The sequence below is a fragment of the Bombina bombina genome, chromosome 2 (assembly GCF_027579735.1).
Source record: "Bombina bombina isolate aBomBom1 chromosome 2, aBomBom1.pri, whole genome shotgun sequence".
In the NCBI taxonomy this organism is placed as follows: Eukaryota; Metazoa; Chordata; class Amphibia; order Anura; family Bombinatoridae; genus Bombina; species Bombina bombina.
The window spans coordinates 526,406,481-526,434,206 of NC_069500.1; the positions used below are offsets into that span (position 1 = coordinate 526,406,481).

General features: G+C 38.9%; 1 protein-coding gene across 1 annotated transcript in view; it reads left to right on the forward strand.

Annotated features, from left to right (window-relative positions):
* The first annotated feature begins 2,045 nt into the window (after positions 1-2,045).
* The window catches only part of THTPA (thiamine triphosphatase), a 39,555-nt gene continuing 13,874 nt past the window's right edge, over positions 2,046-27,726 (forward strand). Inside the window, exon 1 of the mRNA XM_053702324.1 lies at positions 2,046-2,234. The gene's annotated coding sequence lies outside the window, so the exon portion shown is untranslated. The remainder of the gene's footprint in view (positions 2,235-27,726) is intronic.

Sequence of the window (27,726 nt, forward strand, 5' to 3'; positions counted from 1 at the left end):
TGAAGCTTCATGGTAATATGTTATCTTAGGGGCGCCCGCGCCCCCACACAAGAGTGGTTGCTGGAGTATTCTAGTAGCAACCCTAGGGCGCTTATTTATCCATATATACTTATTGCAAATTTGCTGAAATTTGCCAATCAAAAATTTAGGAACAGGGATAGGGAGTGACCGGAACAGGTATGTGAGCTTGGGAAGCAGGAGCATCTTGAATGCAGCAATACGTCCCAACCAGGAAATACACGGAACACTCCACCTATCAGTGCAGGATTGGAACCGCTGGAGGAGAGGATAAAAATTAGACTCTATTATAGTGGGGATGTTCCAAGAGAGGTAAACTCCGAGATGTTTGATCCTCTGCTGGGACCAATTGAATGGATACCGTTGCTGAAGTTTTGTAAGATCAGTGCTTGACACGTTATTGGAATATGCCTCCGTCTTGTTGAAGTTGAGCTTGTAGTAACTAATCTGTCCAAACCTATCCAGCAACTTAAAAAGGGCGGGGAGGGAGTGGAGAGGATCGCTTAGGAATATGGTTAGGTCATCCGCGAATAAGGCGGTTTTTTGCAAGGTGCCCTCTAGTTCTACTCCCCGGACATCAGGACTACCTCTGATCGCCTCAGCCAGCGGTTCCATAACTAGGGCGAAGAGCAGTGGGGAGAGGGGACAGCCTTGGCGCGTCCCATTGGTGATCGGAAAGGTCGGGGAGCGGAATCCCAGACCTCTAACCGAGGCCGATGGGGCCGAGTAAAGAGCTCTAACACAAGAGCAAAATCCCTGAGGGAAGCCAAACTTATCAAGGACCTCAAATAGGTATGTCCAGTTAACCCTATCAAAAGCCTTTTCGGCATCTAAGGCTAAGGTCGTACAGGAGAGATTACGCTGCTTGGCTTCGAAGTATATATTGAGGATCCGGCGGGTATTATCTGGCCCTTCCCGACCTGGGGTGAAGCCTACTTGGTCGCCGTCCAGCAATGACGAGAGAACTTTATTTAGTCTAAAGGACAGAAGTTTCGCCATGAGCTTCACGTCAACATTGATCAGCGAAATGGGGCGGAAGTGTTCGCATACGTTAGGGGCTTTACCCGGTTTCGGGATGGTCACTATGGTCGCCTCTAAAAGCTCAGTTGGTAGGGAGCCGGAATGTCTGGCCAGGGAGCAGACTCTATTAAGAAGTGGCGATAGCTGGAGTCTAAATATTTTATAGAACAGAACTCCAAAACCGTCAGGACCCGGAGCTTTGTGGGATTTTAGGGTTTTAATGGCATGTAAGACTTCTTTAATACTAAATGGAGCGTCAAGCAGATCTCTCTGATCTGCCGTCAAGGTCGGCAAAGATATGGTGTCTAGGAAGTCCTGAATAGACTGTGTAGTCGGGACTATCTCAAGCAGCTTTGACCCTCTTAGATGCTTAGCTTTAAAAAATAAAATATGGATGATATCCTTAGTGACTCAATAGTCACAATTGTTTCTTTTTTATTCTAATGTATTACTGCTGGAGTTTTCAGTAAAGGAAGTAAAGCAAAATACTTGCCTCCTGTCTTTAATAAAATTGTGACTATAGAGTCTCCAAGGCTATAATAATTATGTTACATAACATATACAATAAGCCAATTGCATTATCATCGGAATTTAAAAATATCAACGGTCTTTTACTCCCAATATACCGTTTTTTAGGACACCCCTTGTCTGTTACATATGATTATGATGCTTTTCCATTGGATGGTTTTATGCAGTAATTGGTTAAACCACTATACTACCCTACCAAAATAATTCTGTTTTTCAGTGATTAATTCATTACGAGTTAGATTATACATGCCACATTTAAATGCTAGATAAGGATCAAAGCCTGCACGTGTTATAGAATAACAGGCAGCGTCACCATACAGCACCTCGCTCGTACCAAGAACATGCTTTAATTATTGCATTGATTGCGTTCAATAATAGGTTTTCGCCTTCCACAAGGCCATGTAACTATGGCAACCAGTAAGACCCGTGTTCATACTGTGTACTACAAGTCCCATAATCCCTTACACCTGGGGCATTTTCCCCATGGGTCACTGGCAGTAACATCAGCCCACTCTATCTTAATTGCCCTGTCGTCCACACCCTTCTTAGTAATTACTGACTCACCGGTGTAACCTGAACGTTATTGGGATTAATTTACTAACACCCAGTTCCGGTACAATGGATTATGGGATAAGTAGTTTACCGAAATACTAAAGTTCCACCAGGAGGTATGTTGTCAAGTAACTCGGTTTAATAGTCGAGGGGTATATATTATCAATGCGAGGGCACAATATCTTCTCTGAGCAATTGCATTATTAGCCGTGAAGTACTAGCATACAGGTTTAGAATAATGAATGCGATTGCTGCAGCTCGATCGTATTTCTCTGCTATGTGTTGGAATAGACACCTTGCAGTACCTTATATGGCATAGTATTATAGTGCATGGTATTGCGCTGCATTGCAACAACTAAAACATTACACGCAATTTGAAATCATAGGCAGGCATTTCTTTCTGGCAAATAATAGAAGAGTATAATTTAAATCGTCTCACTCCAAGTCCAATATGCCTTTTAAATATATATATTTTTTAACAAGCTATGCAAAATTGTGCATTTAACAGATATGTATTCAAATCAAGCATTAGCATGTGAGTAATATGTAAAAAAAAACTGTTTTATTATATTAGTTTCATTATTGAAGAAGTAAATGTGAACTTTAGTTTCTAAAGTAATGGACACTACAATAGTGAAACCTAGGTTTTCCCTTATCTAGCTCTTCTACTGAGGACAAGTAAAGGGAAAGTAAAGTAAAAAATTTAATGAATGTCCTTTGTTCTTTTGATATCCTTTACTGAACTGCATACCTAGGTTGGTTTATCGGACTTTAGGAGCTTGCACATGTTGTTAAAGGGACAGTCTACACCAGCATTTTTATTGTTTGAAAACATAGATAATCCCTTTATTACCCATTCACTAGTTTTTCTTAACCAACACAGTTATATAAATACACTTTTTACCTCTGTGATTATCTTGTATCAAAGCCTCTGCAAACTGCCCCCTTATTTCAGTTCTTTTGACAGACATGCATTTTAGCCAATCAGTGCTGGCTCATAGGAACTTTGCGTGCGTGAGAACAGTGTTATCTATATGACACATATGAACTAACACCCTCTAGTGGTGAAAAACTGTCAAAATGCCCTGAGAGAAGAGGCGGCCTTCAAGGGCTTAGCAATTGGCATATGAACCTCCTAGGTTTAGCTTTCAACTAAGAATACCAAGAGAACAAAGCAAAATTGGTGACAAAAGTAAATTGGAAAATTGTTTAAAATTACATGCCCTATCTGAATCATGAAAGTCTATTTTGGACTAGACTGTCCCTTTTACATTCTATGGTAGCAGAATTTGAACAATCTTTGTAGTAATTTTATACACTGCTGTCATAGAGTGCTAAAGACACAAGCAGTCTCATGAGCTCATAGAAGCCTACCTAGACTTACACTTCTCATTTTTCTAAGTGAATAAATTGTATGAAGAAAATCTGTGAGTGCTGGGGACTACCTTCTTTCATTACGTTTGCTGGGGGACTTGGCAGTGTCCTCAGGTCCTACGTGCACCAAGCTTTCAGTGTGCTGTTCTTGTGAGCTGCTGGTGCAATGCTGAATACGGAGAGCGTATTGCTGTCCGCATTCAGCGATGTCTGTCGGACCTGATCCGCACTGTCAGATCAGGTCCAACAGACATTTGGTAAATCGGCCTCACAGTCTCACTATTGATACAGCCATCCCATGGCTTCTCACAAATTTAGTTTAATTTTTCTTTTTTTTTTCTTTGGTTTTCTCTTGACACGTCTCCTTTTCTTTCTCCTTAGCACATTCTATACACATATCACAAATCTACACTCTATGGATAGATTTATTACTAACTTGAAAGCCCAACCACCAAACATGCCTCCCAAAAATAGAAACAGTACGGACAACACCGCTAACCTCCTTTCTATAGGGGCTACAGCAGAGACACCACCAGCAGAGCCCCATGATATACTAAAACAAATTACTGACCTTATGCTACCTAAATTTGAACAGATCAAATTAGATATTCTAAACTTATCAACGGAAATCAAACAATTTACACATAGGCTCAATGAGGCAGAGCAGCGTATCTCGGACGTAGAGGACGCAAGTATGCAGCAAGAACTGACCATTAAAGAACAATCTAAACACATTACAGATATGAAACATAAACTTAACGAGATTGAAGATTGGTCACGACGAAATAACGTTAGGTTCATTGGTATCCCAGAAACTAGTGAATTTCAGGATTTATTTAAATTAATTTCTGTAACAATAAAAAACAGACCTGTAATTGCAAAATACCTCAATTTCCAGGATAAGCTTAACATCTTACAGCATTACAGACAAAAAATTCAATTTTCAATTCGAAATAACAAAATCCTAATGTTTCAGGACTTCCCTACTGAGACGTCAGCAAAGAGGAGAGAAATGCCTCCTTATTGCACCAAATGAATAAATAGCAGGAGTAAAGCTACAGACATATATCCTACTACGATTAATATTCTTACCGAAAATTAATGTCTGATGCTAAGTAACCTGGAAGAGGTAAAATAATTCTGTAAAAACAAGGGTATCCTGCTGTAACATGACGTTAGGTCAAAGAAAGAAAAGGGGAAAGAATATTTATTGCAATAACTTGTACAAGGTACATAGATATCCGCAATAGTACATGAAAATTTCCATATTAGTCCCAAGGATAAGTATTCTCTGGCTGCTTCACATGATTAAGGGGCACTGCCCCGAAACGTCGTGACTTTGTTCCTGTTCCGTTTGTAAAATAAATTGAGGATTTTTTGCAAGGAGACCACCTTGTCTGTATTCTATATTTCTGTTAGCAAGTTGGCAGTTACTTGCATCGGTCTCCTGCTTCCTGGGTTCCTGTGCTGGATACTATTGTGCATTTTCTGTTCTCTGGCTGCGCCAGATGGTTTTTCTTTTAAAACTTTTTTGGAGGTTTCTTTTTTTTTCCTTTCCTCCTCCACTCTCCCCCACACCCTTCAGTATACTGTTTTCTTTACTTCCCATCCCACAGAGACAATTTCTCTAACAATAAATAAATGAAGGAACAATTATACATGGCTTCGTGGAATGTAGGTGGGATCACATCACCACAGAAGCGTAAGAAGAATTTGTTGTGGATAGAGAAGGACAGAAGCACCACATGGCCTTATACTGAGAGATTAAAATCAGAATATAGGAGGTGATGGTTTCACTCACATGTACTCAGACACCCCTAGTGGTGTGGAAGAAGCAGTCTGGGATCAGTAGTAGTCACCCAGAAGACTGGCCTCCGATCAGAGTGTAGTGATCTGTAGAGGATAATATAAAACACAAAGGGTGCCTATATGGCCTAGTACTGTAGATGCACAGTGAGTAGTGGGAGTATATGAAATTCACTCACAATAGATAGAGCACCTCCTTTGGTGCTGCAGAGGCAAGCTGGGATCAATGTAGTCACCCAGTAGACTTAAACTTCAGCAGTTCAGGAACTCGCAGTTGTCCAAGTACCAGATTGGTAGGGAAAGGAGTTGAATATAAACAGGCAGCAAGTGGAAAGTAATAACTTACTTAATTAGCCACTGGTGGGCTGAGAAACACGTTGCTAATTATTTAAATTTTTATAATAAAGTAAGTTATTACTTTCCACTTGCTGCCTGTTTATATTCTGCTCCTTTCCCTACCAATCTGGTACTTGGACAACTGCGAGTTCCTGAACTGCTGGAGTTTAAGTCTACTGGGTGACTACATTGATCCCAGCTTGCCTTTGCAGCACCAAAGGAGGTGCTCTATCTATTGTGAGTGAATTTCATATACTCCCACTACTCACTGTGCATCTACAGTACTAGGCCATGTAGGCACCCTTTGTGTTTTATATTATCCTCTACAGATCACTACACTCTGATCGGAGGCCAGTCTTCTGGGTGACTACTACTGATCCCAGACTGCTCCTTCCACACCACTAGGGGTGTCTGAGTACATGTGAGTGAAACCATCACCTATATTCTGATTTCTCAGTATAAGGCCATGTGGTTCTTCTGTCCTTCTCTATCCACTACAGATTACTGACCTTGGAATTGCGGCCTTGATCCCCTACAGATAGCTGCCTTCTGGACCTGCCATCCATTAATATCAATACCATATAATAGCCATCTATGGACTTTGTGCACTATGATATCTTTTGTGTGTTGGTAGTAGAATTTTACCACTGAGTTCACTTTCTAATATATTATTGTTTATATATGTCAATATTCTAACTCTACTAAGACGGTGTGTATATACAGACTACATTTGTCACAAGTTCGTATCCACTTTTGTAGTCACAATTACTATTGCATACATTATCCTATTGGTTTTATCCACTTATATTATTTGTAATCACAATTGCATACATTACTCTACAAGGGCGCCCCCTATTTTTTAATTATATTTTTTTTTGTAAGAAGATTTTAGCGCAACTAAAAAAATGTTCCCCCAACAGTCTTCCTACAGGAAACACACCTAATACAGGTGGAACTGGCTAAACTTAAAACAGGGTGGGTGGGAGAGGTAGTGGGAACTAGGAAGAAAGGGGTGGCTTTCCTTTTTATTAAAAGATTACAATATAACATTTTAGATAAAGAACTAGATGCAGAGGGGAGATATATAATTTTGCAAATTGAGGTGGAGGGTATGTTATTCTCGCTATGTAATATTTCCGGCCCCAACAAACTAGAGAAGCCGTTCTGTGATAAGTTGCAGGTGAAACTCCTTCCACTTCACTCAAAAAATTTAATCGTGGCTGGCGACTTTAATTTAGTATTATACCCCATACTGGATAGGCTAAAACCTGTCCTGAATATAAACAAGAAACCAAAGTTCTTAAAACATTCTGTAAAACATTACGCATTATAGATATCTGGCGAGCACAGAACCCAGATCTGAAGAGATTCACGTGTGAATTGTCGGCACATCAAACAATGTCTCGAATTGACTTCTTTCTAATAGCTGAAAAAATGTTGAGCTTCGAATTGTATGCCGACATAAAGGATATTATTATAACTGACCATGCCATCCTCACGCTAAATATTAAAGTTAGGAGTAATCGAGCACTAACTAATAGGTTTTTCTTTCCAAGATATCTCACTACTAATGTACAGTTTAAGACATGGCTGAAGTTGAAGTGGAGGGAATTCTATCTGTTTAACTCTTCACTAAAAATAAAAACTGAAACGTTATGGGAAACTTTTAAAGCGGTTATAAGAGGGGAAATTAAAGCGTATTTAATTATTCAGAAGCGCAAAATGGTAGCTAGATATACGCAATTAACTAACCAATTACACAACGCATATAATGCCTATATCAGTGACCCTGTCAATAGAATGTGGGTGAAGTATCTTAAAAAAGAGAAGTATTCCTTTCGCACAAAATGTCGCAAGAAGAACTTAGTACTAGATTTTTTTTCTATTGACATGGAGGTAAAGCCGTTAAATTGTTAACTAATTTAATTAAATCCAAAAAAAGAAATCCGTGATAGAATCTCTTAATACACTGCTGGGTAGAGTTACCAATACTAAAAAATTAGTGATTATATGGTGCAGTATTTTCAGAAGCTGTATTCAGATTCTCCGATAGCCACGCTAAAGAGTGCTTCTGAAAAAACATTCAGACTCCAAAAATAGATAAAAATAAACTAGATGAACTGAATAGACCTACCGCATATGAAGAAGTTACTATAGCGATTAAAAGAGCGATGGCTAATAAAGCTGCTGGCCCAGACCAGACCCCGGTTAAACTGTACAAAAGTTTATCAGAGGAAATAGTACCTACGTTGGTAAAGCTGTTCAATTATTGATATATAGAGGGCACTCCTTGTTCAAAATATTTTACGTATCGTTAATATCTTTGATTCTTAAAAAAGGTAAAGATATATTTTGTATATATCAACCAGAATTAAATCAGTTGTTGGCCCTCTTATTCATAAAGACCAAGTCGGCTTCATGCCGGGTAGAAAGTCTTCTTGTAACTTAAGGAAAATCCAATTAATATTGAATAGTTATCAAGTACAGGAGCAAAAAAATAGTGGGTCTACAAGGACAGATGCAGCAATAGTCTCACTGGATGCAGAAAAGGCCTTCGACTCCATTACCTGGGACCACCTGTCCACAGTGCTCTCCAGGTTTGGAGTTGAGGGAGCTTTCTTTAAATTCATACAAACAATGCACAACTATCCAAATGGCGCTATTATCATAAATGATAGAACCTCAGTTAACTTCCAATTATTTAAGGGGGCACGTCAGGGATGCCCTTTGTCTCCTTACCTTTTTAATTTAGCACTAGAACCTCTGGCCATCTATTTAAGAAAAGAGATCGAAGGGATTAAAGTAGGTATTAGGAGGGTTACTACATTGCTTTACGCGGATGATCTATTAGTATTAATGTCAAATACTGAAAGAAATATGCCTGTATTGATAAAAATACTACAGGAGTATAGTGCTTTTTAGGGTTACAAAATGAACTCATCTAAAACAGAGATTTTCTGGCTAAGGAAACATAAAAGTTCATACCAGCAGTATCAGTTTAAAGAAGCAAAGGAGATGTTTTCATATCTAGGTATTAAGTTATCGAGAGATATTATTGATTGGTAAACACTTAACTACCCCTCAATCTTTGCTAGAATAAAACAGGACTTGGAAAATTGGACTAAATTTAAATTAACTGTGTCAGGTAAAGTGAATTTAATAAAGATGGTGATATTCCCTAAATTATTATTCTTAATGCAAAATCTTCCAATTATTCTAAAAAGAAAAGAGATAAATGCATTTAAACAAGCATGCACTCAATTTGTGTGGGGAGGGAAACGGAAAGCCATTGACTTCAAAACTCTGTCCTTATTTAGGACTGATGGAGGCCTAGCTCTTCCAGACATTGAAGTATACAATTTAGTGGGTGTTGTAAAGATAGCACTAGACTGGATAACTGGAATTGATTTTTATGTAACACAAGCTATGGAGGAAATTTAAATCCAGCATTACTCAAAGCACTCCTACATTGCCCCTCCAATAAATGGCCTCAAAAGATTAAACAATTGCGGGTTATCAGCAATGTGATTATTGGTTGGCAAAAATTGCTCAAATTGATTATAGATTTTCCATGTTTCTGCCTTTTATGGGTAACCCCAATTTCATACCCACCCTAAATTCAACATTTTTTAGAGAATGGGCTCTAAAGGGATTAATGTATATACTTCAATTTAGAGATACCATGTCAGGGAGATGCAAGTCGTTCATGGAACTAAAACTGGAATTTGGGATAGTAAATAGAGAGTTTTTTGCCTTTTTACAGGCGCAACATTATATTCAGACTTTTACTTATGAGGATTTAGAGGGGGACGCTTGATGCAGTTTAGAGCCGGTATTTAACCTCTTTAGAATGGGTAAATACTCAATATCATTGCTTTACAAAACAATTATGAGCTTTTTAGGACAAGCAAAGGTACAAAAAACTGTGCAGATATGGCAGGTTACAACGGAGGTTATACAGAGGAGTTTCATATTATTAGACTCTGCAACTATCTCCACTTCTTAGAGAGAATCCCACACTAAACTTGTAAATAGGGCCTATGTTACTCCAAAAGTTAAAGTTCCTTGGGATAATTGAATGCTATAATTATGGTAGGTAGACTACTGATATTAAAATACTGGAAATCACACAATGCACCAAATTTGACAGAATTTTTAATGAAACTTAAAAATCAGATAATTATGGAACAAATGGATACTTCAATAAACTCAGAAACTCAAATTAAACACTTCTTTTATAAATGGAAGAATGTAATATTAAGCTATCCCAAAGAGATCCAACTGCAGCTCATTGCACCTTTTAGGGGTACCATGTACCTTGAGTTGGCTATAGCAAATAATGAATATTAGGGTTCACGGAAGAGGATGAGTGGAGGAAGGGTGGAAGGGGAAGATTTTTGTTCTATCTCTTCTTTTTATTTTTTTAATTTTTTTTCCCTTTTCTATTCCTGTTTTTGTGTTGATAGTTTTGTTTTACTCAATTTAAAACCTCCCGACAGTGAAAGAAGGAATTATCTGATTTGCAAGGTATTTTGTATTTGAAGTGTGGTCCAAGGAGGACCAGGTGGATATATATATATATATATATATATATATATATATATATATATATATTTCTCTGTATATGGTCATGATTATGTTTTCTCATTTGTCTTGATTTATTTGAAAGACACCCTGTGAGGTGTAATAGAAATGTAAATATGAGTCGTTCAACTTATTTACACTGATGCATTATAAATAAAGAAATATAAAAAAACTTTGTGTACACGCAATTGCTTATTTATCTTATATTTGTCTGGAAAACTAAAGCTCAATACATAGAGAGAACAAAATTATAATTATATTATATCCTGCACCCCACTGGGAGTGTAATTTCTTCTGCTGGCTGTCTTTACTTAGCTTTTGCAATAGCTGAGACTTCAGTATCAAAACTTTCAGTAAAGGAAACCACAGGCTAAATCAGATATTTCAAAGGCCAAAATAGGGGTAAAGGAGCTACTTGTAAACAGTGTAATACACTCCAGCAGGCAAAATGGATCATTGGGAACAGTTTAAATGGGAGACATTTTTTGGGTTAACTGTCCCTTTAAATATTTACATTACAAAAGAAAAATAACACATTTTTAGTATTAGAAAGTAATATACTTTTTGTTGTTGTTGTTGTGGCGTTACAAAATCTCAGCTTCAGCAATAGGCATATATAAATAATTAAAGGACCACCAAACACAAATTGTAGACTACATGATTTTGAACCTTCATATTAAGACCACTGCTCCATAATTGGTCCGCTGCCTCTGAGGCTGCGGTCTGCAATCTGCCCGATCCTATACGATCGGGCTGATTGACACCCCCTGTTAGCAGCCGAATGGGCGCAAATCTGCTGGGGGCGGCATTGTACAAGCAGTTCTGGTGAACTGCTTGTGCAATGTTAAATACCGACAGCGTATGCTGTCGGCATTCAGCGATGTCTGTCGGACATAAAAAGCTACAGCGTATCATGTCGGACAGACATTGATAAATTGGCCCCAATATATTAGTAACAGGACACAGCCTTACACATTTATCTAAAGAGTATATATAATCAGCAATAGCAAGCAATTCGCAAAGAATTGTGCAAACAGGTAATAGTGGCATTAATTCATATAACAAATGCCATCAATCTAGGGCTAGGTGTAAACAACAAACTTGGCTCTATATCTTACAATGCATAGTCCCAAATCACCTGATTTAATATAAACAATCCAAATGATGACTCCTATTATTTCTGGGTTGCAGATAAGACAGGAGTAGTTGTAAACTTAAAAAGAAACTTATACTGTCCTGAAAAAGTGAAAAGTAAACGTCTGTAGATGTGCTTTAGGTTAAGGGCATAACCATAAAACACAATACCATGTGTAGGAGCTCATTGGAGTAAAGCAGCTGGTGCTGTGCACAGACCAACTAATTGCCAACCAATTAATCGATTATGAGATTCGTTGACAACTATTTTCATAATCGATTATTATCGATTATGCTGATTAGTTGTTGCAGCTCTAGCATGAACTCTGTTTGCACATTGCCCTTTAGCACTGATTCAACTTAGTTACTATTGCAAATAATTCTTCTCCTCTCATGATTGTTGATGCAAAACGGATAATCCGGCTTTTACAAACATGTGACTGCTGAAAATCTTGGGGGGGAGAGTGAAGTAAACAAAAGCTTGCATAAATTGCTTAAAAGTATTAACTCAAACCTTCCTGGGAGAAAGTGAAACAAGCGCATATTTTAGATGTATTTTACAGCAAAAGGCAGCAAAATAAATAATAATGTTTCACTTGCAATAATAAAACATTTTATGCATTGTTGAAATGTCCTTTAAAGTGAAGGTCAATTTTGACGAATTAGTGCCCGGTTTTTAATAATCCTGTTAAAAACAAGGGCATTTTAATTAATCAAAATTGACATTTCAAGCGTTTTCTTCAAAAACGTATGTCTTTTTAAATGTATTTTAATGTATCGCTTCTGTGTTACTATTCTATCCTGGTAAGTGTCCCCTGTAATTAGCACTTTTGAAATGGTTCTATTTAGTTGCAAAAAAAAACATTAAAGGGACATGCAAAGATCCAGAATGTTACAATATTTTAGATGGAGTTTAATTCATAATTTGTAATGAAGATGCGCGTTAACTTTTTAACGTAACACTGAAATTCTAATACCCTGTGCTCCGGCCACCCACTTAAAACTGTTAGCTCACAATTTGTTTTTATTTTGTAGCTAATAAAAATGTCAAAAAAGAGACTTTTGAAGTGGGCGGAGGAGAGCGGGGTATTTGAATTTCAGAGCAACAGTAAAAACTCCATCTAAATATCTGTTTATACAAAGGGGCAAGTTTACCATCACTTTAACTAACAATACTTTTTGAGCGTTATGAACAATAATGGTTTGAGCTTTAAATATTAATTGGTAGTTTATTCCTGCTATTCGGAACGGATAGATGGCTTCATCCTCACATTTTTTTATGGTAGGAATAATATGTATTCTAATTATTTCTGTAGTTTTCTGTTTATTTCTGTAGTTTTCTGTTTATGTTTTGAGCATCAGATTTTAGAAATCTACAGTAATTTTAGAACGTACATATGTCAATTTTTTATTTTTTTTTGCTATATTATTGTATTCAAAAAAGTCTTAACATTTTCTTAGACCATAAACTATTCTGCAGAAAATCATGTACATTTAGTGTTTTTTTATGTAATGCATGTGTTCATTTAATGCACTATATTTAGGTGCGGGGGAGAGTCAATGTTGAGTCTAAATTTAAAGGGACATTATGGTGCTCTAATTTGAGTATGTAATTTTAGCACTACAGAACATGCAAATATAGTTTTATGGGGGTTAAGGTTGGCAGTGCTAAATAGGCATAATCTAACAAAACAACACAATTTGTCAGTGTGTTTGGTGATGCTACCTTATCAGCAGGATTAAAACTATAGTTTAGTATTCAGAATCCTTGTGAGAAAACAAAGTAGGTTCTTTAACAGAGTTGGTTACAAAACAAAAGCCACGTAGGAAGTTACTTCAGAAGTTGTTTCAGTAATACAGAAACATAAATTTTAATGTCAGATAAGAATAATAAGCCCAACAAGTCTGCCCACATCCTATATTATAAAAGGTCATGTATATTTGTCTGATGCAGTCATGCGCAGTAGAGACTGCTGCGTGAGACAAACATACATGGCTGGAAGGATCAGCAGTGACTGCAGAGAGAGTGGGCAGGAGGGGGCGGGCCATACAGGTTGGCGGGTGGTACTGCTGTATTGCAGAAAATGGCCTGTGTACACAGGCTTTAGGACTAGTTTCCTATAAAGTTTAAAGGGACACTGAACCCAAATGTTTTCTTACGTGATTCAGATAGAGCATGCAATTTTAAGCAACTTTCTAATTTACTCCTATTATCAATTTTTCTTCGTTCTCTTGATATCTTTATTTGAAAAAGAAGGCTTTTTTTTTTTTTAATTCAGAACTCTGGACAGCACTTTTTCATTAGTGCATGAATTTCTACACCAATCAGCAAGGACAACCCAGGTTGTTCACCAAAAAAACTTACATTCTTGCATTTCAAATAAAGATACCAATAGAGTGAAGAAAATTTGATAATAGGAGTAAATTAGAAAGTTGCTTAAAATTGCATGCTGTATCTGAATCCTAAAAGAAAAAATTTGGGTTCAGTGCCCCTTTAACCCCTTAACGACCGAGGACGTGCAGGGTACGTCCTCAAAAAAAAGGCAGTTAATGCCTGAGAACGTACCCTGCACGTCCTCGGTTTGGAAAGCAGCTGGAAGCGATCCTGCTCGCTTCCAGCTGCTTTCCGGTTATTGCAGTGATGCCTCGATATGGAGGCATCCTGCAATAACCTTTGGTAGCCATCCGGTGCAGAGAGAGCCACTCTGTGGCCCTCTCTGCACCGGAGATCGGTGGCTACCTGCGTTGGTGGGTGGGAGCCGGACCGGGAGGCGGGTGGCGGCCATCGATGGCCCTGGTTATGTGCAGGGGGGGCGGGATCGTGGGCGGGGACGAGCAGGGGCGCGCACGGACGCGCGCGCGTGCACGGGAGGGCGGGCGCGTGCACGGGGAGGGAGCGGGTGGGAACCGCTACACTACAGAAAATGATTTAATAAAAAATGTATAAATTTCGAAATATTTAAAAAAAAAAAAAGATCAGCAAGGTGGTGGGGGTTTGTCTGTGTGGGGGGGGGGGAAGCTACACTACAGAAAAAAGCCCCAAAAAAATAAAAAAAGCACTTTTTTTTGCAAACTGGGTACTGGCAGACAGCTGCCAGTACCCAAGATGGCCCCCAATGAGGCAGAGGGGAGGGTTAGAGAGCGGTTTTGGGGGGGATCAGGGAGGTTGGGGGCTAAGGGGGGGATCCTACACCCTAGCATATGTAAATATGCTAAAAAATTTTTTTATTTTTTTTAAAAAACCCTTTTATTTTAGTACTGGCAGACTTTCTGCCAGTACTTAAGATGGCGGGGACAATTGTGGGGTGGGGGAGGGAAGGGAGCTGTTTGGGAGGGATCAGGGGGTGGGATGTGTCAGGTGGGAGGCTGATCTCTACACTAAAGCTAAAATTAACCCTGCAAGCTCCCTACAAACTCCCTAATTAACCCCTTCACTGCTAGCCATAATACACGTGTGAGGCGCAGCAGGATTTAGCGGCCTTCTAATTACCAGAAAGCAACGCCAAAGTCATATATGTCTGCTATTTCTGAACAAAGGGGATCCCAGACAAGTATTTACAACCATTTGTGCCATAATTGCACAAGCTGTTTGTAAATTATTTCAGTGAGAAACCTAAAATTGTGAAAAATTTAACTTTTTTTTTCAATTTGATCGCATTTGGCGGTGAAATGGTGGCATGAAATATACCAAAATGTGCCTAGATCAATACTTGGGGTTGTCTACTATACTACACTAAAGCTAAAATTAACCCTACAAGCTCCCTAAAAGCTCCCTAATTAACCCCTTAACTGCTGGGCATAATACACTTGTGGTGCGCAGTGGCATTTAGCGGCCTTCTAATTACCAAAAAGCAACGCCAAAGCCATATATGTCTGCTATTTCTGAACAAAGGGGATCCCAGAGAAGAATTTACAACCATGTATGCCATAATTGCACAAGTTGTTTGTAAATAATTTCAGTGAGAAACCAAAAGTTTGTGAAAAAATTTGTGAAAAAGTGAACGATTTTTTGTATTTGATCGCATTTGGCGGTGAAATGGTGGTATGAAATATACCAAAATTGTCCTAGATCAATACTTTGGGATGTCTACTAAAAAAAAATATATACATGTCAAGGGATATTCAGGGATTCCTGAAAGATATTAGTGTTCTAATGTAACTAGCGCTAATTTTGGAAAAAAGTGGTTTGGAAATAGCAAAGTGCTACTTGTATTTATGGCCCTATAACTTGCACAAAAAGCAAAGAACATGTAAAGATTGGGTATTTCTAAACTCAGGACAAAATTTTGAAACTATTTAGCATGGGTGTTTTTTGGTGGTTGTAGATATGTAACAGATTTTGGGGGTCAAAGTTAGAAAAAGTGTGTTTTTTTCAATTTTTCCTCATATTTTATATTTTTTTTTATAGTAAATTATAAGATATGATGAAAATAATGGTATCTTTAGAAAGTCCATTTAGTGGCGAGAAAAACAGTATATAATATGTGTGGGTACAGTAAATGAGTAAGAAGAAAATTACAGCTAAACACAAACACCGCAAAAATGTAAAAATAGCCTTGGTCCCAAACGGACAGAAAATGGAAAAGTGCTGTGGTCATTAAGGGGTTAAGCTTAAAGGGATAGAAAGGTCAAAATAGAAATTTATTGCAATATACAGGTACAAATCCCCAAATCCGAAATTCCAAAATCCAAACTTATTCTGAAATCCTAAATAAAAAAATAATCAAAAATTACTATTTTTCACTGCTTTGCAATTAACAATCTTCTCTGCCTGTTTCTTTGTTTTTTTTTTTGTGTTCTAAAATGCATAAAATAGTCTATATTTATTTAAAACAACAAATATTACCTTTTTGGTTACTGTACTATCTTTATGAGAGTACTATACAAAATTATTAAAAATGATATAAAACTACCTTTAGCACATGTGCATAATATGTATTATGACATGTAAATAAATATAGCCTAATTGACATAAGATATTTTTGTTTAGACTTGGTTCCACCCCCTTTCTAAACTGTCCCATTTTACAGCTGTAGATATTCCAGAATCCAAACTATTTCCGAAATCCAAACCTTTTCCGGTCCCAAGCAGTTTGGATAAAGGATTTTCTACCTGTACTTCCATAAGCAAAATGCTTCTAATAAAAGTTATTCCTGTTTTTCAGCTGCATATGCATACTCTATATACTGTGAGGGCCTGTGCACAAGTATTCCAATACTACACCATCTCATAACATTAGCAGTGGCTTGTAATACATAAATGAAGTCTTCACATACACAATACACACTATCATCAGCTCTCTGAGCTCAATACTCATGCACTGGCCCTCACAGCATATGTTGTACATAAAAATGAAATGCACCCATTGACCTTTCTATACCTTTAATTATTTTGTAGGATAGCCTTGTGCTTATCCCAGGCATACACAAAGGCCCCCAAATATTTTGTCTTTACCTCCCTTTTTATTGTAGTTTATTCCATTAATCAACTACTCTTTCTGTGAAGAAGTTCTTCCATAAATTACTCCTAAACCTGCTACCTTTCAATGTGAGATCATCACCACTTGTTGCTCTTTATTGTGAAAAATACTTATAGCCTCAGCTTTATCAGTTCCCTAGTATACTTCATCATAGCAATAGATTCCAGTTTATTTCTATTCTTTTGGATAGAGGCCTCATCTTGAGTGTACAGTTCAGGAAGCAATAACGCGTGATCTGCTGCAAATACCTCTACCTATACAAGCAAGCATTCTATTTGCCTTACATACTGCAATAATAATAATATGTGTTTATTACATTTTAAATCATTCAAAAAGTCCTGTTCATATTATGTATCAGTCAGTAAGCTGAGCAAGGTTGGTAGAAACTGTGAGTCTAGATCAGCGGTCGCCAACCAGTGATCCATGGACCACTGGTGGTCCACGAGAAGATGTTGGTGGTCCTTACCACCATCAAGGAGGAATTAATCTCCTCTGATGGTGTCACCCCCTGGCTGGACATCAGTAAAAAAACGACAGAGGAGGAGTTAAATTACAATTTTCCTACGCACGTTGCGTAGTACTGCACAACTTGCGCAGCTAGATTGTATTTTTAACTCCTCCCACCCGGCGGGCTGCTCAGAGGAAGATGCTTCCATTCTAAAGCCAGCAGAGGTTGGTACAGTCAGCTTGAAATTGTGGAATTAAAGTATGTAAAAAAAAATAAAAAAAATCTTAAACAATTTCTCATATTTAATTTATTTTCTTCCCTTTACCCGTCTCTTTGTAGTAGTTTTCCTATTCCTTCAGATGGACTTACATCACTGTGTGTCTTCCTCACCTCCATCTTCTTTTTCTTTAATTAATAATTATTTTTCATTCTAATAATTTTCCTGTGCACAAAGCCATTCCACCTGAATTCCAGTAATTGCCATCCAGCAGATTAGCCATATCCCACCAGTATTATAGTACTTGCCAGTAACGTCAGTCGTGGTTAGCTCACATCCTTATTGAGAGATTTCTGATATAAACTTAATTTATGACTCCAATGTCTGTCCATGATCATAACTAGTTTTGAATAATTCCTAACTGGGGAGGTAACTTGAAAGTCTTGTGGTCCTTTTAAACATAATTATTTTTCCCCACTTTCTGCCTCTGTTTCCAGCTCAAAAGTTGTCACTAACCCCTCATCTGTCATTTGGAAGTATTCTCTCAGTTCTGTCATTCAATTCAGTTAGTTAATTCCAAAATATAATTCTTAAAAAAATGTGTAAATATATACATATTGTAAACTTAGCTATGGTTATACTAGTTATGTACAGTATATATACACACACACACACACACACACATACATACATATATATATATATATATATATAAATTTCCAAATGAACTCTGCACTCACTCCACTTCACAACCGCCCAGGGTGCATCCAATGCCACAGCGTGCCTTTACAAATATCCAAAAACGAGAGCACTCACCAGGACTTAACACATTAAAGCAATCACAGCTTTATTTTAACAAAGTGACGTTTTGAGGATTCTAACCTCGTCCTCAGACTTAACACACACACATTATTGAGGTTTGTACCTTTTTTAAAAAATTTATGTTAGTGGTCCACAGGATTCAAAATTTTGAGTTTAGTGGTCCCTGAGGTCCGAAAGGTTGGCGACCCCTGGTCTAGACTAGACAGTGAATAAATGCTTCATTAAATTGAATAAGATCATTAAACTGTGTTCATGATTCAGATAGAGCTCGCAATTTTAAACAACTTTCCAGTTGACATCCATTATCTAAATACTGTATGCACAGTATTTTTATATACACACTTTGTGAGGCACTAGCTCCTACTGAGCATGTGCAATATGCACAGAATATATGTATATGCATTTTGTGATTGGCTGACTGCTGTCACATGATGCAGGGGGAGGAAAATACAATTAACTGCAAATTGTTAGAATAAAGATGATCTACTACTCATGTGAAATTCAAACTAAGTGCTTTTTAATTGTGTATTTATTGTGCATTTAATGATTATGCTATTCTACAATATTTAGTACCACACCACCGGAGTAATTTTACTGACCACCACACTAAAGTTTAAGCCAATATTAAAGGGACACTGAACCCAAATTTTTCCTTTCATGATTCAGATAGAGCATGCAATTTAAGCAACTTTCTAATTTACTCCTAATATCAATTTTCTTCATTCTCTTGTTATCTTTATTTGAAAGGCAATAATGTAAGTTTAGAAGCTGGTCCATTTTTGGTTCACAACCTGGGTTGTCCTTGTTGATTGGACAGCACCAATAAACAAGTGCTGTCCAGGTCTGAACCAAAAATTGGCTAGCTCCTTAAAGGGACATGAAACCCCAATTTTTTCTTTCATGGTTTAGAAAGAGCATGCAATTTTAAACAACTTTCTAATTTATTTATATTATCTAATTGTATTCTCTATCTGAATCATGACAGAATTATTTGGGGTTTAGTGTCCCTTTACGTTCCTTCTTTTTCAAATAAATAGATAGCAAGAGAACAAAGAAAAATTGATAATAGGAGTACATTAAAAAGTTGCTCTATCTGAATCATGAAAGAAAAAATTTGGGCTTAATGTCTCTTCAAAGGGAGAGGAAACCCAAAAATTTTATTTTGTGATTCAGACAGAGCATACTATTTTACCAATTTACTTCTATTATCAAATTTGCTTTGTCCCCATAATATTCTGTTGAAGAGATACCTAGGTAGGCATCTGGAGCACTACATGACAGGAAATAGTTCTGCCATCTAGTACTCTTGCACATTCTGGCAAAACTGCTGCCATATAGTGCTCCAGAAATGGGTCAGCTCCTAAGCGTAGGTCCCTGCTGATTAACAAAAGATACCAAGCGAACGAAGAAAAAATTGAGTTTTAATTCCAGGGTGGATTTGATTTAAATCAAACTGATTTAATTCACAATTTAAATCACTAGTCAGTAAGGCTTGATTTAAATCATAGTTTTCTATATGAAGACTAATTCTTGCTGGTATAACTTTAATATGCAAGTAGATGAAGATTTTTAGAAGGTGTATCCAGTCCACAGATCATCCATTACTTGTGGGATATTCTCCTTCCCAACAGGAAGTTGCAAGAGGATCACCCACAGCAGAGCTGCTATATAGCTCCTCCCCTAACTGCCATATCCAGTCATTCTCTTGCAAACTCTCAACATAGCTGGGGGTAGTAAGAGGAAAGTGGTGTAATATAGTTAGTTTTTTCTTCAATCAAACGTTTATTGTTTTTAAATGGTACAGGAGTTGTACTATTTTATCTCAGGCAGCATTTAGAAGAAGAATCTGCCTGCGTTTTTCTATGAACAGCAGAAGTAACTAAGATCCACTGCTGTTCTCACATATGTCTGAGGAGTGAGGTAACTTCAGAGGGAGAATGGCGTGCAGGTTATCCTGCAATAAGGTATGTGCAGTTTAAGTTTTTCTAGGGATGGAATTTGCTAGAAAAAAGCTGCTGATACCGGATTAATGTAAGTTAAGCCTAAATACAGTGATTTAATAGCGATTAGTATCAGGCTTGCTATCAGAGGTATATACTCTGATTAATGTGCAATATAAAACGTTTGCTGGCATGTTTAATCGTTTTTATATATGCTTTGGTGATGAAACTTATTGAGGCCTAGTTTTTTCCACATGGCTGGCTTGATTTTTGCCTAGAAACAGTTTCCTGAGGCTTTCCACTGTTGTAATATGAGTGGGAGGGGCCTATTTTAGCGCTTTTTTGCGCAGTTAAAATTACAGATAGAGACATTCAGCTTCCCTCAGCAGTCCCCTGCATTCTTTAGGACATCTTTGAAGGGCTCAAAAGGCTTCAAAAGTCATATATTGAGGAAGGTAAAGCCACAGTGGAGCTGTGGCAGTTGTTGTGACTGTTTAAAAAACGTTTTTTTCAATTTGTTAATCCGTTTTTTGTATTAAGGGGTTAATCATCCATTTGCAAGTGGGTGCAATGCTCTGCTAACTTGTTACATACACTGTAAACATTTCGTTAGTTTAACTGCCTTTTTTCACTGTTATTTCAAATTTTAGCAAAATGTCTTTCCCTTAAAGGCACAGTAACGGTTTTTTATATTGCTTGTTTAACTTGATGTAAAGTGTTTTTCAAGCTTGCTAGTCTCATTGCTAGTCTGTATAAACATGTCTGACATAGAGGAAACTTCTTGTTCATTATGTTTAAAAGCCATGGTGGAACCCCATATGAGAATGTGTACTAAATGTATTGATTTCACTTTAAACAATAAAGATCAGCTTTTATCTTTAAAAAATTTATCACCAGAGGATTCTGGCGAGGGGGAAGTTATGCCGACTAACTCTCCCCACGTGTCAGACCCTTTGACTCCCGCTCAAGGGACTCGCGCTAAAATGGCGCCAAGTACATCAAAGACGCCCATAGCGATAACTTTGCAGGACATGGCGGCAATCATGGATAATACCCTGTCAGCGGTATTAGCCAGACTGCCGGAATTCAGAGGAAAGCGCGATAGCTCTGGGGTTAGACGTAGTACAGAGCGCGCAGATGCCTTAAGGCCCATGTCTGATACTGCGTCACAATATGCAGAAGCTGAGGAAAGAGAGCTTCAGTCTGTGGGTGACATTTCTGATTCGGGGAAACCTGATTCAGATATTTCTACTTTTAAATTTAAGCTTGAGAACCTCCGTGTATTGCTTGGGGAGGTGTTAGCTGCTCTGAATGACTGTGACACAATTGCAGTACCAAAGAAATTGTGTAGACTGGATAAATACTATGCAGTGCCGGTGTGTACTGATGTTTTTCCAATACCTAAAAGGTTTACAGAAATCATTAATAAGGAGTGGGATAGACCCGGTGTGCCGTTTTTCCCCCCCCCCCCCCTCCTATTTTTAGAAAAATGTTTACAATAGACGCCACCACACAGGACTTATGGCAGACGGTCCCTAAGGTGGAGGGAGCAGTTTCTACTTTAGCAAAGCGTACCACTATCCCTGTCGAGGACAGTTGTGCTTTTTCAGATCCAATGGATAAAAAATTAGAAGGTTACCTTAAGAAAATGTTTATTCAACAAGGTTTTATCCTGCAGCCCCTTGCATGCATTGCGCCTGTCACTGCTGCTGCGGCGTTCTGGTTTGAGTCTCTGGAAGAGGCCTTTCAGACAGCTACTCCATTGACTGAAATACTTGACGAGCTTAGAACACTTAAGCTAGCTAATTTTTTTGTTTCTGACGCCATTGTTCATTTGACTAAACTAACGGCTAATAATTCTGGATTCGCCATCCAGGCGCGTAGGGCGCTATGGCTTAAATCTTGGTCAGCTGACGTGACTTCAAAGTCTAAATTACTTAACATTCCCTTCAAGGGGCAGACCCTATTCGGGCCTGGTTTGAAGGAAATTATTGCTGACATTACTGGAGGTAAGGGTCATACCCTTCCTCAAGACAGGGCCAAATCAAAGGCCAAACAGTCTAATTTTCGTGCCTTTCGAAACTTCAAGGCAGGTGCAGCATCAACTTCCTCTGCTACAAGACAAGAGGGAACTTTTGCTCAATCCAAGCCGGGCTGGAAACCTAACCAGTCCTGGAACAAAGGCAAGCAGGCCAGAAAGCCTGCTGCTGTCTCTAAGACAGCATGAAGGAACGGCCCCCTATCCGGTAACGGATCTAGTAGGGGGCAGACTTTCTCTCTTCGCCCAGGCGTGGGCAAGAGATGTTCAGGACCCTGGGCGTTGGAGATCATATCTCAGGGATATCTTCTGGACTTCAAAGCTTCCCCTCCTCAAGGGAGATTTCACCTTTCGAGATTATCTGTAAACCAGATAAAGAAAGAGGCATTCTTACGCTGTGTGCAAGACCTCCTAGTTATGGGAGTGATCTGACCAGTTCCACAGTCGGAACAGGGACAGGGTTTTCATTCAAATCTGTTTGTGGTTCCCAAAAAAGAGGGAACCTTCAGACCCATTTTGGATCTAAAGATCTTAAACAAATTCCTCAGAGTTCCATCGTTCAAAATGGAAACTATTCGGACCATCCTACCTATGATCCAGGAGGGTCAGTACATGACCACAGTGGATTTGAAGGATGCTTACCTTCACATACCAATTCACAAAGATCATCATCGGTTCCTAAGGTTTGCCTTTCTGGACAGGCATTACCAATTTGTGGCTCTTCCCTTCGGGTTAGCTACAGCTCCAAGAATCTTTACAAAGGTTCTGGGATCGCTTCTGGCGGTCCTTAGACCGCAAGGTATATCAGTGGCCCCTTATCTGGACGACATCCTGATACAGCCGTCAAGCTTTCAGATTGCCAAGTCACATACGGACATAGTTCTGGCATTTCTCAGGTCACATGGGTGGAAGGTGAACGAGGAAAAGAGTTCTCTTTCCCCACTCACAAGAGTCTACTTCCTAGGGACTCTGATAGATTCTGTAAAAATGAAGATTTACCTGACAGAATCCAGGTTATCAAAGCTTCCAAAAACTTGCCGTGTTCTTCATTCTATTCCGCGCCCTTCGGTGGCTCAGTGTATGGAAGTAATCGGCTTGATGGTAGCGGCGATGGACATAGTGCCATTTGCGCGCCTACATCTCAGACCGCTGCAACTATGCATGCTCAGTCAGTGGAATGGGGATTACACAGATTTGTCCCCTCTGCTAAATCTGGATCAAGAGACCAGAGATTCTCTTCTCTGGTGGCTATCTCGGGTCCATCTGTCCAAAGGTATGACCTTTCGCAGGCCAGATTGGACAATTGTAACAACAGATGCCAGCCTTCTAGGTTGGGGTGCAGTCTGGAATTCCCTGAAGGCTCAGGGATCGTGGACTCAGGAGGAGAAACTCCTCCCAATAAATATTCTGGAGTTAAGAGCAATATTCAATGCTCTTCTAGCTTGGCCTCAGTTAGCAACCCTGAGGTTCATCAGATTTTAGTCGGACAACATCATGACTGTGGCTTACATCAACCATCAAGGGGGAACCAGGAGTTCCCTAGCGATGTTAGAAGTCTCCAAGATAATTCGCTGGGCAGAGACTCACTCTTGCCACCTATCAGCAATCCATATCCCAGGTGTAGAGAACTGGGAGGCAGATTTTCTAAGTCGTCAGACTTTTCATCCGGGGGGTGGGAACTCCATCCGGAGGTGTTTGCTCAATTGGTTCATTGTTGGGGCAAACCAGAACTGGATCTCATGGCGTCTCGCCAGAACGTCAAGCTTCCTTGTTACGGATCCAGGTCCAGGGACCCAGAAGCGGCACTGATAGATGCTCTAGCAGCGCCTTGGTTCTTCAACCTGGCTTATGTTTTTCCACCGTTTCCTCTGCTCCCTCGACTGATTGCCAAAATCAAACAGGAGAGAGCATCGGTGATCTTGATAGCGCCTGCGTGGCCACACAGGACCTGGTATGCAGACCTAGTGGACATGTCATCCTTTCCACTATGGACCCTGCCTCTGAGACAAGACCTTCTACTACAAGGTCCTTTCAATCATCCGAATCTAATTTCTCTGAGACTGACTGCATGGAGATTGAACGCTTGATTTTATCAAAGCGTGGCTTCTCCGAGTCAGTCATTGATACCCTTATACAGGCACGAAAGCCTGTCACCAGGAAAATCTACCATAAGATATGGCGTAAATACCTTTATTGGTGTGAATCCAAGAATTACTCATGGAGTAAGGTTAGGATTCCTAGGATATTGTCCTTTCTCCAAGAGGGTTTGGAAAAAAGGATTATCAGCTAGTTCTTTAAAGGGACAGATTTATGCTCTGTTTATTCTTTTGCACAAGCGTCTGGCAGAAGTTCCAGACGTTCAAGCTTTTTGTCAGGCTTTGGTTAGAATTAAGCCTGTGTTTAAACCTGTTGCTCCCCCATGGAGCTTAAACTTGGTTCTTAAAGTTCTTCAAGGGGTTCCGTTTGAACCCCTTCATTCCATTGATATCAAACTTTTATCTTGGAAAGTTCTGTTTTTGATGGCTATTTCCTCGGCTCGGAGAGTCTCTGAGTTATCTGCCTTACAATGTGATTCTCCTTATCTGATTTTCCATTCAGATAAAGTAGTTCTGCGTACAAAACCTGGGTTTTTACCTAAGGTAGTTTCTAACAAGAATATCAATCAAGAGATTGTTGTTCCATCATTGTGTCCTAATCCTTCTTCAAAGAAGGAACGCCTTTTACATAATCTGGACGTGGTCCGTGCTTTAAAGTTTTACTTACAAGCTACTAAAGATTTTCGCCAAACATCTACACTGTTTGTTGTTTACTCTGGACAGAGGAGAGGTCAAAAAGCTTCGGCAACCTCCTTTTCTTTTTGGCTTCGTAGCGTAATACGCTTAGCCTATGAGACTGCTGGACAGCAGCCCCCTGAAAGGATTACAGCTCATTCTACTAGAGCTGTGGCTTCCACCTGGGCCTTTAAAAATGAGGCTTCTGTTGAACAGATTTGCAAGGCGGCGACTTGGTCTTCGCTTCATACCTTTTCAAAATTTTACAAATTTGATACTTTTGCTTCTTCGGAGGCTATTTTTGGGAGAAAGGTTCTACAGGCAGTGGTTCCTTCCATTTAAGCCTGCCTTGTCCCTCCCTTCATCCGTGTACTTTAGCTTTGGTATTGGTATCCCACAAGTAATGGATGATCCGTGGACTGGATACACCTTACAAGAGAAAACATAATTTATGCTTACCTGATAAATTTATTTCTCTTGTGGTGTATCCAGTCCACGGCCCGCCCTGTCTTTTTAAGGCAAGTCTGAATTTTAATTTAAACTACAGTCACCACTGCACCCTATGGTTTCTCCTTTCTCGGCTTGTTTCGGTCGAATGACTGGATATGGCAGTTAGTGGAGGAGCTATATAGCAGCTCTGCTGTGGGTGATCCTCTTGCAACTTCCTGTTGGGAAGGAGAATATCCCACAAGTAATGGATGATCCGTGGACTGGATACACCACAAGAGAAATAAATTTATCAGGTAAGCATAAATTATGTTTTTTTTATCCCCAGTTTAATAGGTTAATCAATATAATTCATATTTGGACAACTTTTCTGTTGTACTTAGGAAGGAGAAAAATAATCATTACCCTAATAATAACAATTTAAATAGATTTATTCAACTGAAACAATAACATTACAGCATATGTTATTTGCTTAAACAAACGTCCATGTTTGTTTACTAATTTGGCAAAACAAAATATATATATTTTAAGAAACTTAGACTGTCAGCCCAGCCTACACATGAAAAACTTAAATACTTTCCTCTGTAGCTCACTCTTTGTTCATAATCCGGAAAAGAAAAACAAGCTTTCCTGCTTTATCGGGTCCCAAACGATTTCTCAATTTACATAAATAAAAAGAGAGAAGCACTCAACCTGGGAACGAACAATAGCATAATAGCTTGGTCTATGGCTAGATACTACCCTAGAAGCAGCCTCTTTATGCTCAATATGTGCCTTTCACAGAGAAGAACTTTCCTGTAGCATATCAGTCTGATCCTGACTTAGCAGTGCAGTCCAGCCCCGAAATACCAGGCAATCCCTCTCTGAACGAGAGAAACGGCAAAACCCCAGACGTACGTTTCGGCCTATTGTGGTCCTCGTCAGTGAGGTGCAGCCATATCCCTCTAGGCACACTGAGCAACGGGTCCAAGTCTGGATTCCCGCATCACACTTGGGAAGACTTCCCTAAGTGTCATAATTTGCATAAATAAAAAGAGAGAAGCGCTCAACCTGGGAACGAACAATAGCATAATAGCTTGTTCTATGGCTAGATACCACCCTAGAAGCAGCCTCTTTATGCTCAATATGTGCCTTTCTCTGTGAAAGGCACACATTGAGCAAAAAGAGGCTGCTTCTAGGGTGGTAACTAGCCATAGAACAAGCTATTGTTCGTTCCCAGGTTGAGCGCTTCTCTCTTTTTATTTATGCAAATTATGACACTTAGGGAAGTCTCCCTAAGTGTGATGCGGTAATCCAGACGTGGACCCGTTGCTCAGTGTGCCTAGGGGGATGTGGCTGCACCTCACTAACGAGGCCCACAATAGGCCGAAACGTACGTCTGGGGTTTTGCCGCTTCTCTCGTTCAGGGAGGGATTGCCTGGTATTTCGGGGCTGGACTGCACTGTTTTAAATCAGGATCAGACTGATATGCTACAGGAAAGTTCTTCTCTGTGAAAGGCACACATTGAGCAAAAAGAGGCTGCTTCTAGGGTGGTAACTAGCCATAGAACAAGCTATTATGCTATTGTTCGTTCGCAGGTTGAGCGCTTCTCTCTTTTTATTTATGCAGATTTCTCAATTTAGAATGTATGAGTCCAAAGGAAGAGAATATTCTTTCAACGCCTGCAGAAGAAGCTACTGCTGTTAAAAGTGAAATCATTACTTGAACAGTCTCTAAATCCAAGTGCTTAAGTGACTTCCACCAGTTCACTGGTGTGACTTTCTTTAAAATATCTTCAGCAAACATATATTTCTTGAATGGTTCCCCCTTAGCTTTGAAGTTTATTATAGTTGGCATTACAGATGGATGATTGCTGGATACCCATGTCATAGCTAACTCCTCTTCCTCAGCACTTAAGTTTTGACCCTGATACTGGATATTGACAATATTTGCCAAAAAAATTAGCAGGAGACGGTGCTTGTCCCATTCGTTTTTTTAATTTTAATTTAAAAAAATCCGATTTAAATAAAAAAAATCTTTTTTTTTTTTTTTAAATCATTGATTTTTATCCACCCAAAATCAATTCCCTTTAAGCTAGAATTAAATAACATTATTTTCAGTTGGTTGCACACAATATCATTAATTGATGGTAAATCATGCAATTCATTTGTGCTTTGGATATAAATAACACAATTTTATTATAATATTGCAATGTATAACACTGCTCCCACC